This window comes from Acipenser ruthenus, chromosome 42, assembly GCF_902713425.1.
Source record: "Acipenser ruthenus chromosome 42, fAciRut3.2 maternal haplotype, whole genome shotgun sequence".
NCBI lineage: Eukaryota > Metazoa > Chordata > Actinopteri > Acipenseriformes > Acipenseridae > Acipenser > Acipenser ruthenus.
In genome coordinates, this window is record NC_081230.1 from 5,317,005 (window position 1) to 5,338,024 (window position 21,020).

General features: G+C 43.1%; 1 long non-coding RNA gene across 1 annotated transcript; it reads left to right on the forward strand.

The window, feature by feature from the left end:
• The first annotated feature begins 18,473 nt into the window (after window positions 1–18,473).
• LOC131709249 (uncharacterized) lies at window positions 18,474–18,958 on the forward strand. The gene is made up of 3 exons (XR_009311429.1): window positions 18,474–18,557; window positions 18,666–18,788; window positions 18,906–18,958. It is a non-coding gene; the product is annotated as an uncharacterized LOC131709249 (long non-coding RNA).
• Window positions 18,959–21,020: the final 2,062 nt, after the last annotated feature.

The following is a 21,020-nucleotide window of genomic DNA, read 5'->3' on the forward strand; positions in this document are numbered from 1 at the left end:
TCAAGCCAGAGATCAATAATGCTGAAAAGGTCATTGAGATCCTCGTTATGGACCGGTATCTACGGTCATTACCGGCCCCATTAAGGAAGTGGGTCGGCCAAGGAGACCCTCGGTCCATTAATGAGTTTGTGGACCTCGTGGAGCGGCAGTTAGCCGCAGAAGAACTCTCCCGTCAGCCCCAGAACCCAGCGGTGAGGACCACGAGACCACCCACGTGGAAGCTTCGATCGAACTTGGGTTCGGGTAAGCGACCGGCGATGCCGGAAAGGGGTGAAGAGCGGTCAGAGGCCGTGAAGGGACTGGGGACAGACAAGGGGGTAAGGGCTGAGGCCCCGGGTTATGGAAACTATAGGTGTTTTAAATGCAATCAGTTGGGCCATATTGCCAAATACTGCAGGAATGAGGAAAGGATGGAGTGCAATGTTATTAAACCCAGTATTGCAGAGAGCTCATTCTGTGGAAACATTATTGTTCCACGTCACCCTGTCGGGGCATACCCTTATTTGGTTTTGGTGTCGGTCAATGGGAAAAGGGCGGAGGCTCTCGCTGATTCGGGAAGTGCAATTACGTTAATTACGCCCGATTTATTATTAGATCGCGCATTAGATCAGGAATTCAAAACAGGGATTACTTGTATTCATGGGGATGTTAAGCACTATCCAACGGCCGTAGTTACTATTGAAGTTGGGTCTCAGATCGTAGACTTACGGGTTGGAGTAGTCCCCCATCTTCCCCACCAAGTAATTCTTGGTAGAAATATTCCGGGGTTTGACACCTTGGTGAAATTTAATAGGCAATTGGCCAAGCCTAGAATAACTGTGGAGGAGGAAAGTAAGCCTTCAGAGAGCCCCCAGGCTATTTTCCCATTTACAGACCCGGACCTATTTATTGAAAGTCATTGTGTAAAAGAAAGGAAGTCCCGCCGACAGCGGAGACAGGAACGTGACACTAAGATACAGAGTTTAGTCGGAGTCTTGACAAAACGCAATAGCAAGGGGGTATCTACTCAGTGCAATGAGGCAGAAATACTGGCAGAGTCGGGGGAAGTAGTTATAGACAACCCAAGGGAAGGTTCTTGGGAGGAGTGTCTTCAACTTCCCAGTGAAAGTTTTGCGAGGGAACAGGAACAAGACCCCACGCTAGTAAATGTTAGGAAAAAGGTAGTGTCGATAAATGGCAGCAGGGTTGAAAATACTGTAATTAACCCGCTTGAGCATTTTATAATAAAAAATGATCTACTGTATCGCTGTACTCAGCTTAATCAAGAACCAGTAGAACAGTTGTTGGTTCCGCAGGCTTTCCAATCTCAGGTGTTATATTTGGCCCATTCACATCTGTTTGGGGGACATTTAGGATCTGAAAAAACCCTGCAACGAATATTGAGAAGGTTCTATTGGTTAGGCATTAGAAAGGCAGTGGATCGATACTGTAGGTCATGCCCAGAATGTCAGTTAGCGAGTCCAAATCCAGGTTTCCGAGCACCGTTACAACCCCTCCCGATTATTGAAGTCCCGTTTGAAAGAATAGCGATGGATTTGGTGGGGCCCTTGAATAAGTCAGCTAGGGGTCATGAATACATCCTAGTCATATTAGACTATGCTACTAGATATCCAGAAGCCATTCCTTTACGAAACACGGCATCTAAAACTATTTCTAAGGAATTAATACACTTGTTCTCTCGAGCAGGTATCCCGAAGGAGGTGTTGACGGACCAGGGTACTCCTTTTATGAGCCAGTTGATGAGAGATTTCTGTACTACCCTTAAGGTTAACCCCATTAGAACGTCAGTGTACCATCCTCAAACGGATGGACTTGTGGAGAGGTTTAATAAGACCCTGAAGTCGATGCTAAGGAAAGTGGCCTCCAAAGATGGGAGGGACTGGGACCTCCTATTGCCCTATTTGATGTTTGCTGTTCGGGAGGTACCACAGTCCTCAACCGGGTTCTCTCCGTTTGAATTATTATATGGGAGACAGCCCAGGGGCATCCTGGATATAGCTAAGGAAACGTGGGAAGCTCAAACTTCGTCAGGACGTAATGTGGTAGATTATATCCTACAGGTTCAAGATCGAATTGCAAAAATAACACCCATAGTAAAGGCCCATATGGAGGAAGCACAGGCCCGACAAGCAGGTCAGTATAACAGGTCGGCAGTACGCCGGAAATTTTCACCCGGAGACCGGGTTATGGTATTAGTACCAACGCCAGAGAGTAAACTGTTCACTAAGTGGCAAGGCCCGTATGAAATAATAGCTCCAGTAGGAGAAGTTAATTATAAAGTAAGGCAGACGGATAAACGAAAGAAAGAACAAGTGTACCACATTAACCTTCTCAAACCGTGGGTAGACCGGGAGGAGTTGGTCGCATTGGTGGCCTTGGGAAAAGACGGGAAGGGACTGGAAGGGAGATCAGTTAATATAGGTCCCTCCCTTACTCCCCAACAAGTCCAGGAGGTACAGCGATGTGTGGAAGCTAACCACGATGTGTTTTCTTCCATGCCAGGAAGAACAAGGGTTATCCAACATGAGGTCCACACACCCCCGGGGGTGTGTGTCCGGGTTAGGTCCTATAGGATCCCGGAGGCCCAACGGAACGAAGTCGTTCGCGAGGTCGAAGCGATGAAAAGGCTGGACGTCATCGAGGAGTCCTCGAGTCCGTGGAACAGTCCAATTGTGATGGTGGCCAAACCCAATGGAACTTGGCGGTTTTGTAATGACTTTCGCCAGCTCAACCAGGTATCGAAATTTGATTCATATCCTATGCCTAGAGTCGATGAGTTAATTGAAAGATTAGGTTCGGCGAAGTACTTAACCACGTTAGACCTCACAAAGGGGTATTGGCAAATTCCCCTCAGCCCTAAGTCTAGGGAAAAAACTGCATTTGCCACACCCCTAGGACTATTCCAATATAAGGTAATGCCGTTTGGATTGCATGGCGCACCCGCCACCTTCCAACGGCTTATGGACATCATATTAAGACCTCATGCACAGTATGCTTCGGCTTACATCGACGACATTGTGATATATACCGATTCGTGGGAGACACATCTCGAGAAAGTGAATGCTGTATTACAGTCTTTACGGGAAGCAGCATTAACTGCAAACCCGGAGAAATGTTTTGTGGGCTTACAGGAAGTGCAATACTTGGGGTTTGTCGTAGGGGGCGGTAAAGTCAAACCCCAAACGAGCAAGGTAGAGGCAATTACAAATTGGCCGATACCAAGAGATAAGAAACAAGTACGAGCCTTCTTGGGGTTAGCAGGATATTATAGACGGTTTGTGCCGGAGTTTTCCTCCATTGCCACACCCCTTACAGATTTGATAAAAAAATCGGCCCCGGTCCGTGTTAAGTGGAGCCCCGAGGCTGATAAAGCGTTTAAAGCTATTAAACAGGTACTGTGTAACAGCCCGGTGTTGAAGGTACCCGATTTTTCCCAGCCTTTCATATTACAGACAGATGCATCGGAAGTAGGTTTGGGGGCAGTGTTGTCGCAGATAGTTGAGGGAGAGGAACACCCCATAGGGTACTTGAGCCGAAAACTTCTACCACGAGAAAGAAGGTATGCCGTGGTTGAAAAAGAATGCTTGGCAGTGAAGTGGGCAATTGAGGCGTTGAAATATTATCTGTTAGGCAGAGAATTTACCCTAGTGACAGATCATGCACCCCTAAAATTCATGAAAGAGAATAAGGAGAAAAATGCTAGGGTAACCCGCTGGTTTTTAGCTTTGCAGCCATATAAGTTCAGGATTGAACATAGACGGGGGATTCAAAATGCAAACGCGGATGGGCTGTCGAGAAAACACGGGGTTAGTTGGGCCGCTCTAACCGATAGGTTGGAGCTGGGGAAGAGGATATGTAAGAAAGAAGTAACGTTGCCTTTAAGGAATGGCGGCGCTACTACAGAAAATGAAGCAAACAGCACCCAGGAACCGGAGCACTAATTGGTAGGGCGGGGTTCCTGGGGTATATAAGGAAGTAGGGTAGGACAGGACGGGGGTGATCGTGGGGAGCACCGCCGGATTGTCCTGCAGGAAATACCCAGAGAGTAGAGAGTGTTGTAAAACTTCGCAAGGTAAAGCGAACGGGTTTTGTTTGGTGAACAAGAGTTTTGTTGTGTGTAAATTGTGAGCGGTTTCCCTCTTGGTGAGGTAGCCTTTTGTTTTACGAGGATAATTTGTTTTATTTAAACGTTTGGATGAACGCCGCTCCTCAGTGTTAAGTAAAGCAGTTCCGCAGCTTCCGTGTCGGTTGAGAACCGTCACGGCGGCCGTCTGTGTGTCTGTGTGAAGTATCCGGGACCTGGAAAGGGATTGTATGAGTACGCGCTGCAGGAGCAGCGGGTAGAAATAAAAGGAAAAGGAAGCGGACTGAAACAACAGTTTGGTTTGCAGGACACAGTTTATTGTAACAGGAGATAAGCACGTTTTACACAGGGGTGCTCTGGAACCTCCCAGGACACTGGCTGCCGGGGTTCTTCCCCACAGTCTGGATATAGTCATCAACGCCGTTGGGCACGTCTTGCTCGGGAGGTGGGACACAGGAGTGTTCATCCAGGAGCTCTTATTCAGGGCCCCATTACATACTCCAGCCAAGAGTCTTCCCGGTGTTTGTTACCTGTGTTACAGCGAGATTCCAGCAGAGGGAGTCGGCGCTGTACTTACCTGTTACCTGTGTTGCAGCGTGACTCCAGCAGAGGGAGTCGGCGCTGTACTTACCTGTTACCTGTGTTACAGCGAGATTCCAGCAGAGGGAGTCGGCGCTGTACTTACCTGTTTCCTGGGTTGCAGCGAGACTCCAGCAGAGGGAGTCGGCGCGGTACTTGTCTGTTACCTGTGTTGCAGCGAGACTCCAGCAGAGGGAGTCGGCGCTGTCCTTACCTGTTCCTGTGTTAAGAACATAAGAAGAACATAAGAAAGTTTACAAATGAGAGGAGGCCATTCAGCCCATCTTGCTCGTTTGGTTGTTAGTAGCTTATTGATCCCAGAATCTCATCAAGCAGCTTCTTGAAGGATCCCAGGGTGTCAGCTTCAACAACATTACTGGGGAGTTGGTTCCAGACCCTCACAATTCTCTGTGTAAAAAAGTGCCTCCTATTTTCTGTTCTGAATGCCCCTTTATCTAATCTCCATTTATGACCCCTGGTCCTTTTTTCTTTTTTCAAGTCAAAGAAGTCCCCCGGGTTGACATTGTCTATACCTTTTAGGATTTTGAATGTTTGATTCAGATCGCCGCGTAGTCTTCTTTGTTCAAGACTGAATAGATTCAATTCTTTTAGCCTGTCTGCATACGACATGCCTTTTAAACCTGGGATAATTCTGGTTGCTCTTCTTTGCACTCTTTCTAGAGCAGCAATATCCTTTTTGTAACGAGGTGACCAGAACTGAACACAATATTCTAGGTGAGGTCTTACTAATGCATTGTAGAGTTTTAACATTACTTCCCTTGATTTAAATTCAACACTTCTCACAATATATCCAAGCATCTTGTTAGCCTTTTTTATAGCTTCCCCACATTGTCTAGATGAAGACATTTCTGAGTCAACATAAACTCCTAGGTCTTTTTCATAGTTCCCTTCTTCAATTTCACTATCTCCCATATGATATTTATAATGCACATTTTTATTGCCCGCATGCAATACTTTACACTTTTCTCTATTAAATTTCATTTGCCATGTGTCTGCCCAATTTTGAATGCTGTCTAGATCATTTTGAATGACCTTTGCTGCTTCAACAGTGTCTGCCACTCCTCCTATTTTTGTGTCGTCTGCAAATTTAACGAGTTTGCTTACTATATCAGAGTCTAAATCATTAATGTAGATTAGGAATAGCAGAGGACCTAATACTGATCCCTGTGGTACACCACTGGTTACCTCACTCCATTTCGAGGTTTCTCCTCTAATCAGTACTTTCTGTTTTCTACATGTTAACCACTCCCTAATCCATGTGCATGCATTTCCTTGAATCCCTACTGCGTTCAGTTTGAGAATTAATCTTTTATGCGGGACTTTGTCAAAAGCTTTCTGGAAATCTAAATAAACCATGTCGTATGCTTTGCAGTTATCCATTTTCAATGTTGCATCCTCAAAAAAGTCAAGTAGGTTAGTTAGACATGATCTCCCTTTCCTAAAACCATGCTGGCTGTCTCCCAGGATATTGTTACCATATAAGTAATTTTCCATTTTGGATCTTATTATAGTTTCCATAAGTTTACATATAATAGAAGTCAGGCTTATTGGTCTGTAGTTACCTGGTTCGGTTTTGTCTCCCTTTTTGTGGATTGGTATTACATTTGCTATTTTCCAGTCTGTTGGTACAACCCCTGTGTCAAGAGACTGTTGCATGATCTTGGTTAGCGGTTTGTAAATAACTTCTTTCATTTCTTTGAGTACTATTGGGAGGATCTCATCCGGCCCAGGAGATTTGTTTATTTTAAGAGCTCCTAGTCCCTTTAACACTTCTGCCTCTGTTATGCTAAAGTTATTTAAAACTGGATAGGAACAGGTCGACATGTGGGGCATGTTGTCTGTGTCCTCCTTTGTAAAAACCTGTGAAAAGTAATCATTTAATATATTTGCTATTTTTTTTTCTTCATCTATGATTTTGCCATTTGTGTCTCTTAGACATTTAACCTCCTCTTTGAATGTTCTCTTGCTGTTATAATATTGGAAAAACATTTTGGAATTGGTTTTAGCCCCCTTAGCAATATTGATTTCTATCTCTCTCTGCTTTGCTTTTCTAAAATTGTAAACCTTAGCTTTAGTCATTACTTTTGGGGTTTTAAAAAATATTTCAAATGAGACCATGTTGTGGTCTGAGTTTGCCAATGGCTCTCTGACCTCTGTTTTAGTTATTCTGTCTTCATTATTTGAAAAGACTAAGTCAAGGCATGCCTCCCCTCTAGTCGGTGCCTTGACAAATTCCGTTAGGAAGCAGTCATTTGTCATTTCCACCATTTCAATTTCGTCCGTCGTGCCCCCCATTGGGTTTTCCCATTTTATACAGGGGAAGTTGAAATCCCCCATTAGTATGGCTCCTCCTTTTCTACACGCATTTCGAATGTCATTGTATAACAGATTATTTTGCTCAGCGTCTGAATTTGGCGGTCTATAGCATGCTCCTATTATTATGCCCTTTGAATTTGTGTCCATTATTCTGACCCATATTGATTCTGCATTGTTTTCTTTGTCCTGATTTAACACCTGGGCTTCAAGGCTATTTCTTATGTATAGCGCTACCCCTCCGCCTCTTCTGTCCTGCCTGTCTTTCCTATACAGTGTGTACCCACTAATATTATATTCGTCTCCATCACTCTCAGACAACCAAGTTTCTGTAACACCTATCACATCGTAGTTGCTTGTTAGTGCTGTAGCTTCAAGTTCTAACATTTTGTTTCTGAGACTTCTAGCATTAAGATAAATACATTTAATAGTGGTCTTACCTGAGTTGTTGCTCTTGTTTTGATGTAGTCTCCCTTCTGTTTTTTTGTTTTCTCCCCCCTTCCTTTCTAGTTTAAATGCTTCTGTACCGCCTGAAGGATCCTTTCTCCGAGTAGATTGGTTCCCTTTCTGTTTAAGTGCAGTCCGTCCCACCTGTATAGATAGTCCTTGTTGTAGAATGTGCTCCAATGTTCAAGAAAGGTGAAGCCTTCCTGTGTGCACCACGATTTCAGCCATGCATTTTGATTTTGTATTTCCAGCTGTCCATATGGTCCTTTGCAAGGCGCCGGCAGTATCCCAGAAAATACCACAGTTTTGGTCTTGTCTTTTAATTTCCTTCCTAGCTCTCTGAATTTGTTTTGCAGGGATCTTGGCCTGTCTCTTCCAATGTTGTTTGTACCAATGTGGACGACTACTACCGGGTCATCTCCTGTTCGTTCTAGGAGCCTGTCCACGTTCTCAGTGATGTGCTTGACAGAGGCTCCTGGAAGGCAGCACACTGTTGTAGTAAGGGGGTCCAAACTGCGAACTGAACTTGCTGTGTTTCTCAGTATGGAGTCCCCAACAATCATGACCTCCCTTCTTTTTGCTGGCTGGTCAGCACTGTTTATAGGGTCCTGGGTGTTGTTTCTTTCATTCTCTTGATGTTGGTTTTGGTCATCTAAATGTTGCAGCGAGGCTCCAGCAGAGGGAGTCGGCGCTGTCCTTGCCTGTGCTGCAGCGAGACTCCAGCAGAGGGAGTCGGTGCGGTCCTTACCGCTGTGTCAGAGAGACTGCAGCGAGTGAGGAGTCTGTGGATACTTACCCGTGTTGCAGGACTACCCCAGCAGAGGTAGCGGTTGGACTACGTGGATTACAAAGCTCATACCACAGGGAGAGTCTACGCGGACCCTTCCTCGGGAGCGGACTTCTACAGGCTCCGACCTGTAGGACTTGGTAGTCTATACTAGATAGAGAGGGGCGAAGAAGTGAGACAGTTAGTGTCCCGTACAGGGCATTCAGTGATTTAAAGAGTCTCTTGTGTTTGAATATTGTAAATAAAAGTTACTTGCCTGCAATCTCTACGTGTCTGTGCTCGTCGGTGGAAGCCGTGGAAAGGAGTATCCCGCAGGGTACCCCTCCAGTTTGTTACATATGGTGGCAGCAGTGGGATCCTAACGACCGAAAACACACTTCAGTCGGACCCACGAGAACGTAACAAGATGGAGAACACCGACGCACTACTTCGTGCGCTGTTACATGCAACAGCCGTACAATACGACACTAACACGAAAATGCAGGAGCTACACCAGTCTGCTATTCAAGTACAGCAGGAAACCAACCGGCTGCACGCCCAACAGTTGGAGGTAACCCGGCAAGAGGTAGCCGTGTTAAAAGGGCGTATGGAACAGTCGGCAACCCTACCACCGGTGACTTCAATTCGACCCTCCCACGTCTTGCAGAAGATGACGCGGGAGGATGATGTGGAGGCATTTTTACTGGCGTTTGAACACACCGCCACCCGGGAGGGATGGCCATCAGAAAAATGGGCGGGAATCTTGGCACCATTTTTAGTTGGAGAGGCCCAAAAGGCATACCATGATCTGGCCCCGCAGGAAGCTGAGAGTTACCCACATCTGAAAGCGGAGATCCTTGCTCGGGAAGGGGTGACCTCAGCTGTGCGGGCCCAGAAATATCATGCCTGGGGCTATGTGCCGGGAATTCCACCCAGGTCACAGATGTATGACCTGATTCACTTAGCCACTAGGTGGCTCAAGCCAGAGATCAATAATGCTGAAAAGGTCATTGAGATCCTCGTTATGGACCGGTATCTACGGTCATTACCGGCCCCATTAAGGAAGTGGGTCGGCCAAGGAGACCCTCGGTCCATTAATGAGTTTGTGGACCTCGTGGAGCGGCAGTTAGCCGCAGAAGAACTCTCCCGTCAGCCCCAGAACCCAGCGGTGAGGACCACGAGACCACCCACGTGGAAGCTTCGATCGAACTTGGGTTCGGGTAAGCGACCGGCGATGCCGGAAAGGGGTGAAGAGCGGTCAGAGGCCGTGAAGGGACTGGGGACAGACAAGGGGGTAAGGGCTGAGGCCCCAGGTTATGGAAACTATAGGTGTTTTAAATGCAATCAGTTGGGCCATATTGCCAAATACTGCAGGAATGAGGAAAGGATGGAGTGCAATGTTATTAAACCCAGTATTGCAGAGAGCTCATTCTGTGGAAACATTATTGTTCCACGTCACCCTGTCGGGGCATACCCTTATTTGGTTTTGGTGTCGGTCAATGGGAAAAGGGCGGAGGCTCTCGCTGATTCGGGAAGTGCAATTACGTTAATTACGCCCGATTTATTATTAGATCGCGCATTAGATCAGGAATTCAAAACAGGGATTACTTGTATTCATGGGGATGTTAAGCACTATCCAACGGCCGTAGTTACTATTGAAGTTGGGTCTCAGATCGTAGACTTACGGGTTGGAGTAGTCCCCCATCTTCCCCACCAAGTAATTCTTGGTAGAAATATTCCGGGGTTTGACACCTTGGTGAAATTTAATAGGCAATTGGCCAAGCCTAGAATAACTGTGGAGGAGGAAAGTAAGCCTTCAGAGAGCCCCCAGGCTATTTTCCCATTTACAGACCCGGACCTATTTATTGAAAGTCATTGTGTAAAAGAAAGGAAGTCCCGCCGACAGCGGAGACAGGAACGTGACACTAAGATACAGAGTTTAGTCGGAGTCTTGACAAAACGCAATAGCAAGGGGGTATCTACTCAGTGCAATGAGGCAGAAATACTGGCAGAGTCGGGGGAAGTAGTTATAGACAACCCAAGGGAAGGTTCTTGGGAGGAGTGTCTTCAACTTCCCAGTGAAAGTTTTGCGAGGGAACAGGAACAAGACCCCACGCTAGTAAATGTTAGGAAAAAGGTAGTGTCGATAAATGGCAGCAGGGTTGAAAATACTGTAATTAACCCGCTTGAGCATTTTATAATAAAAAATGATCTACTGTATCGCTGTACTCAGCTTAATCAAGAACCAGTAGAACAGTTGTTGGTTCCGCAGGCTTTCCAATCTCAGGTGTTATATTTGGCCCATTCACATCTGTTTGGGGGACATTTAGGATCTGAAAAAACCCTGCAACGAATATTGAGAAGGTTCTATTGGTTAGGCATTAGAAAGGCAGTGGATCGATACTGTAGGTCATGCCCAGAATGTCAGTTAGCGAGTCCAAATCCAGGTTTCCGAGCACCGTTACAACCCCTCCCGATTATTGAAGTCCCGTTTGAAAGAATAGCGATGGATTTGGTGGGGCCCTTGAATAAGTCAGCTAGGGGTCATGAATACATCCTAGTCATATTAGACTATGCTACTAGATATCCAGAAGCCATTCCTTTACGAAACACGGCATCTAAAACTATTTCTAAGGAATTAATACACTTGTTCTCTCGAGTAGGTATCCCGAAGGAGGTGTTGACGGACCAGGGTACTCCTTTTATGAGCCAGTTGATGAGAGATTTCTGTACTACCCTTAAGGTTAACCCCATTAGAACGTCAGTGTACCATCCTCAAACGGATGGACTTGTGGAGAGGTTTAATAAGACCCTGAAGTCGATGTTAAGGAAAGTGGCCTCCAAAGATGGGAGGGACTGGGACCTCCTATTGCCCTATTTGATGTTTGCTGTTCGGGAGGTACCACAGTCCTCAACCGGGTTCTCTCCGTTTGAATTATTATATGGGAGACAGCCCAGGGGCATCCTGGATATAGCTAAGGAAACGTGGGAAGCTCAAACTTCGTCAGGACGTAATGTGGTAGATTATATCCTACAGGTTCAAGATCGAATTGCAAAAATAACACCCATAGTAAAGGCCCATATGGAGGAAGCACAGGCCCGACAAGCAGGTCAGTATAACAGGTCGGCAGTACGCCGGAAATTTTCACCCGGAGACCGGGTTATGGTATTAGTACCAACGCCAGAGAGTAAACTGTTCACTAAGTGGCAAGGCCCGTATGAAATAATAGCTCCAGTAGGAGAAGTTAATTATAAAGTAAGGCAGACGGATAAACGAAAGAAAGAACAAGTGTACCACATTAACCTTCTCAAACCGTGGGTAGACCGGGAGGAGTTGGTCGCATTGGTGGCCTTGGGAAAAGACGGGAAGGGACTGGAAGGGAGATCAGTTAATATAGGTCCCTCCCTTACTCCCCAACAAGTCCAGGAGGTACAGCGATGTGTGGAAGCTAACCACGATGTGTTTTCTTCCATGCCAGGAAGAACAAGGGTTATCCAACATGAGGTCCACACACCCCCGGGGGTGTGTGTCCGGGTTAGGTCCTATAGGATCCCGGAGGCCCAACGGAACGAAGTCGTTCGCGAGGTCGAAGCGATGAAAAGGCTGGACGTCATCGAGGAGTCCTCGAGTCCGTGGAACAGTCCAATTGTGATGGTGGCCAAACCCAATGGAACTTGGCGGTTTTGTAATGACTTTCGCCAGCTCAACCAGGTATCGAAATTTGATTCATATCCTATGCCTAGAGTCGATGAGTTAATTGAAAGATTAGGTTCGGCGAAGTACTTAACCACGTTAGACCTCACAAAGGGGTATTGGCAAATTCCCCTCAGCCCTAAGTCTAGGGAAAAAACTGCATTTGCCACACCCCTAGGACTATTCCAATATAAGGTAATGCCGTTTGGATTGCATGGCGCACCCGCCACCTTCCAACGGCTTATGGACATCATATTAAGACCTCATGCACAGTATGCTTCGGCTTACATCGACGACATTGTAATATATACCGATTCGTGGGAGACACATCTCGAGAAAGTGAATGCTGTATTACAGTCTTTACGGGAAGCAGCATTAACTGCAAACCCGGAGAAATGTTTTGTGGGCTTACAGGAAGCGCAATACTTGGGGTTTGTCGTAGGGGGCGGTAAAGTCAAACCCCAAACGAGCAAGGTAGAGGCAATTACAAATTGGCCGATACCAAGAGATAAGAAACAAGTACGAGCCTTCTTGGGGTTAGCAGGATATTATAGACGGTTTGTGCCGGAGTTTTCCTCCATTGCCACACCCCTTACAGATTTGATAAAAAAATCGGCCCCGGTCCGTGTTAAGTGGAGCCCCGAGGCTGATAAAGCGTTTAAAGCTATTAAACAGGTACTGTGTAACAGCCCGGTGTTGAAGGTACCCGATTTTTCCCAGCCTTTCATATTACAGACAGATGCATCGGAAGTAGGTTTGGGGGCAGTGTTGTCGCAGATAGTTGAGGGAGAGGAACACCCCATAGGGTACTTGAGCCGAAAACTTCTACCACGAGAAAGAAGGTATGCCGTGGTTGAAAAAGAATGCTTGGCAGTGAAGTGGGCAATTGAGGCGTTGAAATATTATCTGTTAGGCAGAGAATTTACCCTAGTGACAGATCATGCACCCCTAAAATTCATGAAAGAGAATAAGGAGAAAAATGCTAGGGTAACCCGCTGGTTTTTAGCTTTGCAGCCATATAAGTTCAGGATTGAACATAGACGGGGGATTCAAAATGCAAACGCGGATGGGCTGTCGAGAAAACACGGGGTTAGTTGGGCCGCTCTAACCGATAGGTTGGAGCTGGGGAAGAGGATATGTAAGAAAGAAGTAACGTTGCCTTTAAGGAATGGCGGCGCTACTACAGAAAATGAAGCAAACAGCACCCAGGAACCGGAGCACTAATTGGTAGGGCGGGGTTCCTGGGGTATATAAGGAAGTAGGGTAGGACAGGACGGGGGTGATCGTGGGGAGCACCGCCGGATTGTCCTGCAGGAAATACCCAGAGAGTAGAGAGTGTTGTAAAACTTCGCAAGGTAAAGCGAACGGGTTTTGTTTGGTGAACAAGAGTTTTGTTTTGTGTAAATTGTGAGCGGTTTCCCTCTTGGTGAGGTAGCCTTTTGTTTTACGAGGATAATTTGTTTTATTTAAACGTTTGGATGAACGCCGCTCCTCAGTGTTAAGTAAAGCAGTTCCGCAGCTTCCGTGTCGGTTGAGAACCGTCACAGCGGCCGTCTGTGTGTCTGTGTGAAGTATCCGGGACCTGGAAAGGGATTGTATGAGTACGCGCTGCAGGAGCAGCGGGTAGAAATAAAAGGAAAAGAAAGCGGACTGAAACAACAGTTTGGTTTGCAGGACACAGTTTATTGTAACAGGAGATAAGCACGTTTTACACAGGGGTGCTCTGGAACCTCCCAGGACACTGGCTGCCGGGGTTCTTCCCCACAGTCTGGATATAGTCATCAACGCCGTTGGGCACGTCTTGCTCGGGAGGTGGGACACAGGAGTGTTCATCCAGGAGCTCTTATTCAGGGCCCCATTACATACTCCAGCCAAGAGTCTTCCCGGTGTTTGTTACCTGTGTTACAGCGAGATTCCAGCAGAGGGAGTCGGCGCTGTACTTACCTGTTACCTGTGTTGCAGCGTGACTCCAGCAGAGGGAGTCGGCGCTGTACTTACCTGTTACCTGTGTTACAGCGAGATTCCAGCAGAGGGAGTCGGCGCTGTACTTACCTGTTTCCTGGGTTGCAGCGAGACTCCAGCAGAGGGAGTCGGCGCGGTACTTGTCTGTTACCTGTGTTGCAGCGAGACTCCAGCAGAGGGAGTCGGCGCTGTCCTTACCTGTTCCTGTGTTGCAGCGAGGCTCCAGCAGAGGGAGTCGGCGCTAGTAGTAATAGTACTATAGCTTATGTCAAAAGTCTAATTTATGACCCTTTTGACTTTTTTTTTTTTTTTTTTTTTGACCTTATAGGTATGAATTTATGAATATATAATGAGGGGGTGTGGATTTATGAATTTATGAACATATAATGAGGGGCCGTGGATTTTATGGTTGTTACAAGACAGATATGCTTATTGAATATAGGCTTATATATGCCTATAAACTTAATGCACGTCTTTTATAAGAAATGTACAAAAATCAGTGTTTAATATGTTATTTACGTAATCAGGGGATAGAGGGTTACCCAAGTTTTATAAATGCTTATGTTAACTTGTGCTTGGTGCAGACAACATTAAAGTCTTAGTATTTTTTACATAAGACACTTAATGAAAATGGAGAAAGTTTAAAAGAGGGTATTAAAAGCAAAAAGCAAAAAGCAAAAAGCAAAAAAAAAAAAAGAACACAACTACTTAGCCATTTTAAAAGCATTTAAACATTTCACACACACACAGAAATCTGAGTACGAGGTGCTGTGATTTTACATTTTGATATGTGTGGCGTATACATATGTTTTACTAGGCACCGTTAAAAGCAAAAGATATTTACACATACAGAATCCAATAGATGAAACAGGAGAAAGTTTAAAACAGCGTATCACAAAAGCAATAGAAAAATGCAGAAAACAATTTATTACATATATAAATAACTGTACAACTTGAGCGTTAGTCGTTTTAAAAGTGTATCGCTAAACAAAATAAAACAGATATTAAATTAAATATTTATAAAAAAAAGAACAAAAAACAAAACAAAATCTACCCGAGGACAAGTTCTGAAAAAAGCTCTTTCTCTCTCTCTCTGTCTCTTACCGTTTTCAATAAAAACTCCCCAGGACAAACGCTTAAGTACAGTGTGAATTCTCTCCCTCGCAGACAACCGCAACCAACCGCACTCATCAAACTTTAGCAGAAGAATGACTGCAAACTCGCTCTGTGACTTAAATAGGGGGCGGATCCTTTGGGCTTAGAACATGCGCACACCGTCCTATAGGTACACTTACATGCACGCGCACATGACCACAGGCATGGGTCCTCCCCCAGCCCCCCCCCCCCAGACACAGACACTCACAGACCCTTAACCACCCGCTATGAACAGACAAGCGTCTCGATGTAATAAAAAGCACAGATACCTATTTGTTAGAGGAAGGTCCCCTGCAGAGAAGGCTTGTGAAACGTGTGATTTGTAATGCCTTAAGGTTTGGTCTCAGCATGGTAGACCGTTCTAGGACTATTTCAAATGAATATACCGTCTTTATACTTCTGTTAAGATTAAAAGTGCATACATCTGTAAAGATTAAAACCTGGAATCAATTCTATAAATAAAAACTGTTTATGCGTGTTTGGTTGTTTGTATGCTTATTTAAAAAGATAAATGAGAGCCTTTTTATCCTGACGCTAGTAAAATTAAAAATGCACAAATGAAAGACGTATTAAAAATATATTGCATGAACATTTTACGCCTGTAATACCGCGTAAAGAAAGTATATTTAACTAAGCACACGTTCACCTATAAACAAACATACAGGTATGAGTATATGCTTTATTATTCGCTCCGTACCAATAAAACTTAGGGAATTGCATATAACTGAATAAAACAAAAAATAATGAATCTATAGGAAACAAATGAGTGAAAATTAAACACTTATGTACATGAATAAAACAGAGTTAAACATGTCTTAAGGAACAAGGGTTACGGTTTTTGTAGGGTATTTTGTGTGTCTGAAAAAACCGAAAATCATTTGTGAGGAGAGAATCGTGGCCCCATTTAGTCTAATTCTTTAACATATCAGACTTAGGTTGGCTGTATGGCTGTATGTTGGAAAGCACGATGTTATCTCAATGTGAACATATATATATCTATATATATATATATATATATATATAGGGGATAAATATTTTTTATTCAATTTTACACGTTAGGAGCAGAGTGGAGCCCCTGATGTATTAAAAGTACAGATAGCAGATGTTAGAGGAAGACACCCCGCGGAGAAACAAGGGTCGCTGATCACAGCGGCGTCATGTAGTCTGCTATGGGCAATAAGCCTCCTGGTATTTCAAACTGGTTATATTTATAACGATTAGAAAATAAAATAAGAGAAAATTCTGTGTTATATTGCAAATAAAATAAGAGAACCTATTTAAGTGCTTTATCAAAGCCCATTTTTGAATAGCATGCCTTCAGGATAATCTCCAATAACTTCTCATACACGGTCAAACTATTCTGACGATCGTGCCAATCATTAACACGATTTTACTGTTTTAGATTTAAAAACTATATGTGAGCATAGTACAACATTATGTTTTCTTTTTTAAAAAAAAACGGCGATTGTTAACCCGAACCTGTTGTAATGCTCCTTTACGTGTATCTAAAATGAATCGTGTTATAAAACACATTGTATAAAGTCGTTTACAAAACGAACGAGAATATTTTCTGCATGTAATACTGAGTAAAGAAAATTAACTAATCCAACGTTTTAACTATAAAACAAAACATACAAGTATATGTATATGCTTCACCAATTCATGTTTATTAACGGCATACCAATAAAAACGTAATTTAAGCACAATAAAACATAATTTATGCATAATATTCAGAATATGACGGTTAGTTTTGGAAAACGGCATTACAGATGAGGACATGGATGCCGTGATTTGAGAAGAGGGGAGGGGAGGAGGGAGGAGGGGGGGGGGGGGGGTTGAGGCGCCGCGTTGTATAGGTAGCGCTCAGGTGTCGTGTTTATCTCCCATAGGATAGTTTTTCCTGATCCGGCCCCCTGTCGTTACAAAAGCATTTACCGCGATCTTTGAGAGTATAAATCGTTCACATACATAGCTATGTATTACACTTCTGGAAAGGACGCTTCCTCTCAAGATACCTTATCCCGTAAGAACCACTTCAGCTAAATGGACGGAGAATCAAGACACAACAATGAGGATCTAAACGGTAAGTCCTATGTTTAATGTTTGAAACGCTGTTTTATTTCTGTTTGTGCGATCACTGTGCGGCGTGTCTGATGTAAGGTAATCGGTGTTCTCTTTTTGGTGCGCGGTCTGTTTTTAAAAATGGCGGTTAGGTAAATGTACTGTAAAATGTTTGAAACGCTGTTTTATTTCTGTTTGAGCGATCAGTGTGCGGCGTGTCTGATGTAAGGTAATCGGGGTTCTCTTTTTGGTGCGCGGTCTGTTTTTAAAAATGGCGGTTAGGTAAATGTACTGTAAAATGTTTGAAACGCTGTTTTATTTCTGTTTGAGCGATCAGTGTGCGGCGTGTCTGATGTAAGGTAATCGGGGTTCTCTTTTTTGTTGCGCGGTCTGTTTTTAAAAATGGCGGTTAGGTTTATGTACTGTAAAATGTTTGAAACGCTGTTTTATTTCTGTTTGAGCGATCACAGTGCTGCGTGTCTGATGTAAGGTAATCGGTGTTCTCTTTTTGGTGCGCGGTCTGTTTTTAAAAATGGCGGTTAGGTTTATGTACTGTAAAATGTTTGAAACGCTGTTTATTTTTGTTATTACTGTTTAGGAATGAGGCCCTATGTGCGGTATGGATGTGATGCTGGTTTTATTTTAAGAGTTAAGATGAGGCATGTAACTCAGATATATGATCACTATAAATACACATTTTAACACGGTGAATTTTAGGCATGTATTTTATTTTATGGGGTCATTAATATTATTTAAAATTATATATTTTCATTTTTACAGATATCCAGGAATTTATTGAAGAACATTTAATTTCACATCAGGAGGAAGTAATTGAGCAGCCTCCTATGCTCATTCCCCTCTCACCTATAATCATTCCATTGTCCCCAACATGTTTTTTGGAGAGTCAGAATGGTGAGTTTTTTCATTTGCTAAATCAAAATATTGCGCTGTTTTTTTAATTTATTTATTTATTTATTTATTTATTTATTTATTTATTTTATTTTTTATTTTTTCTGGTCAAACTATAATTACCTCCATTTAAATTGCAGATACAATCCCGGGTCATAGCATTTCCCTTGAGCTACCATGCGATCTAATCGTGCCTGAGGACTTTTTAAATAATTTCTCAGTGATACCAGAAACGCGGGAAAGTGAGTAAATTAGTAGACATATTTGTCTGTTTGTTTTATTAATAACAAATACATAAATGTACTTATGATATATATATATATATATATATATATATATATATATATATATATATATATATATATATATATATATATATATATATATAGTGCATGAATGATATTACATGTTAGACATTATTTTTTATCTTATTATGATTTCCTTTTAAAAACATAACTGATTCATTCTGTTTTTAGAAGCTGAATATATTGAAGATTCTGAGCTTTTGGAACAGTACTTCAAGACATCATTCAGCGACCTAGCGTCAGACTCCGAATTGTCTAAAAGTATGAACCGTATTGTTTTTATAGATTAATAAAATATGTTTGAGCGTTTTTCATAATATTAATTATTTGTAGGTTAAAACATTCATATTCAACCGTTTATTATTTTAGATCTTGAAAAAGCCGAAAGGAACGACGTGGCCTGTACTTCGGAGGAGGGACAGGTTATACAGGCGTATACCCCCTTGGAGCCTCACAATAAACCTCAAAAATCTGCAAAAAGACCTCTCAAAAGTAAGTGTATTTAAAATGAAGTTTTTTTTTTTTTTTTTTTTTAAAGTGTGTTAAATATTTCAAACATCTGTTAAGGCATTTTGGGCTGATTGTATATTTTGGCATATTTTCATTTAGAACGGCCCACTAGACGTACACTTCTTGTGGAAAGTGAATCTTCCGAGGACGACACCTCCTTCAGCAGAGACCCAAAGTCTAAAAGGCCGCGTAAATTTTCCGAAAGGTTTCATACTTCGCTACAATCAAGAGGCACCCCCACCGGCTCCAAAGTATCACAAAGGCTAAAACCGACGCACCCCTCAACTTCAACTACTGTTAGGTATCACAGCTCTGAGCTATTGAAACATGTACATCTGACTATAGAGCAGATCATTTACAGACACCCCGCTATAAGGGCCCTCGTTTCTGACCCTGAAGTGTCTCAGAATATACTTACATTAATTACCCTATTGAAAACGCTGGGTTTCTTAAAACAGTAACAGTGTATTTGTAGAGCTACAATGGAACCACATCGCAAAAAAACATGTAAAAGGAAACACATTGAAATTACTGTTGATGATTCTGACAATGATGAGGCTGTGAATGGTGTTCGAAAAAATAAAAAGGGTTCAATTGATCCGAGTCAAACTGTGTCAAATTCTGTGTTTAATTCTAGAAGCGTCCCCCGAAATACCTTAAATTCTGTTCCCTCAATAGGTTCCCATACACATAGTATGTCTCCAGACCCCTGTTGCATACCACACACTGTTCACCCCCAAAATTTAAACGGTTTTGAGAATTTTGACTATCTAGACAAACTACTAAATGATTTAAATTATAACGCAGATATTTTACCGTCAATCAGGGCTCTGATTGATGAAATTTCTACAGTTTCTCCCCCTATAAATGACAACTCCACTAATACCGACATCAATAATTCCCAGGGCCCAAGGTTTGTTAATGATGCTAAATTGACTCAGATCAATTTTGACTCTTTGGATATGCTTTTGCATGAAATGTATAGAGAGAATCATGATACTCTAGAGAGTGTAGGTGCTATGGAAAAACAAATAGGGGGAGGCTTAAACGAAGGGGGTTGCCTTGATGATTCTTTTAGCATAAAAGTCCCAGGGGGTAGAGTAATACATGATGATCAAGTGGCGGGTCCTTCTGGTTTACAGGCCCCTAGTGATAGTGACAGTGGTAGAATTGGGGGGGCATGTGTACAGCGTAGACATAGACATATGTTTAACAATTTCGAATTGAAGCAATCTCTTAACTTTACACATCTGTATGATCTGGATTCCTACGCTGAAGTTTTTACTGTGCTGCATGAAACGTTAGAGAATATGTTGAGTGAGGTTTCTAGAACGCTAAGACCTGCAGACGTAGTTCAGCTTGAATTACGAGCAGGATCCTTAGATATACCAGTGTATGTAAAAATGACTGGAGACAATTTAAGTCTAGACGATTTTCTCAGTCAGATTGAAGCTCTCCTTCAAAGTCATAGTGAAATTTTAGCTGATGACTCTTTGATGTTGATTGTCCAGGTTGTTAGGTGTCCAGAAGGAGGTGGTGTTAGGAGAGGTTTGCAGACCTTAATGAAAAGTGAGCTTATTAGAAAAAAAGCCAAGCATCTGATTATATGTTACAACAGAGACAATCAATTATGTTTTGCCTACAGCGTTCTGAGCTTGTTATTTCCAGAATTTAGGGAGGCCAATGATACGTGTATGGCTGAGGCTTTAAAACTTCAACAGAGTGTGGGATTAAGTGAACATCAAATGGTTTCGTTTGTAGACATAGATAAATTTGAACAGGTCCTAGATGTTAAAATTGTGGTGTGGTACAGATGTCCTCAAAAGGATGTGTTCCTGAAACATCAAACAGATACTCGAGCAAAAAACAAAACTGTATTTCTGTTTCTTCATGAGAATCATTTCTATGGTATTGTTAACTTGAAAGGTTTTCTGGGTGTTGCCTATCTATGTAATTACTGTTACACAGCCTACAGTAACCGATCTGGACATCGCTGTGAAGGACACTGTAATGTGTGTTTTTCACCAGCCTGTAACAGCGAGACACCTGTAAAGGTAAAATGTAACGACTGCAATCGTTATTGTCGATCGCAGCTCTGTTATGATGAGCATAAGATTCTCCGAGATAAAGCCAACAGTGAAAAACAGGTTTCTATGTGTGACATTTTAAAACTTTGTACAAGGTGCTATTCTCTCTATAAATGTGACCCGACAA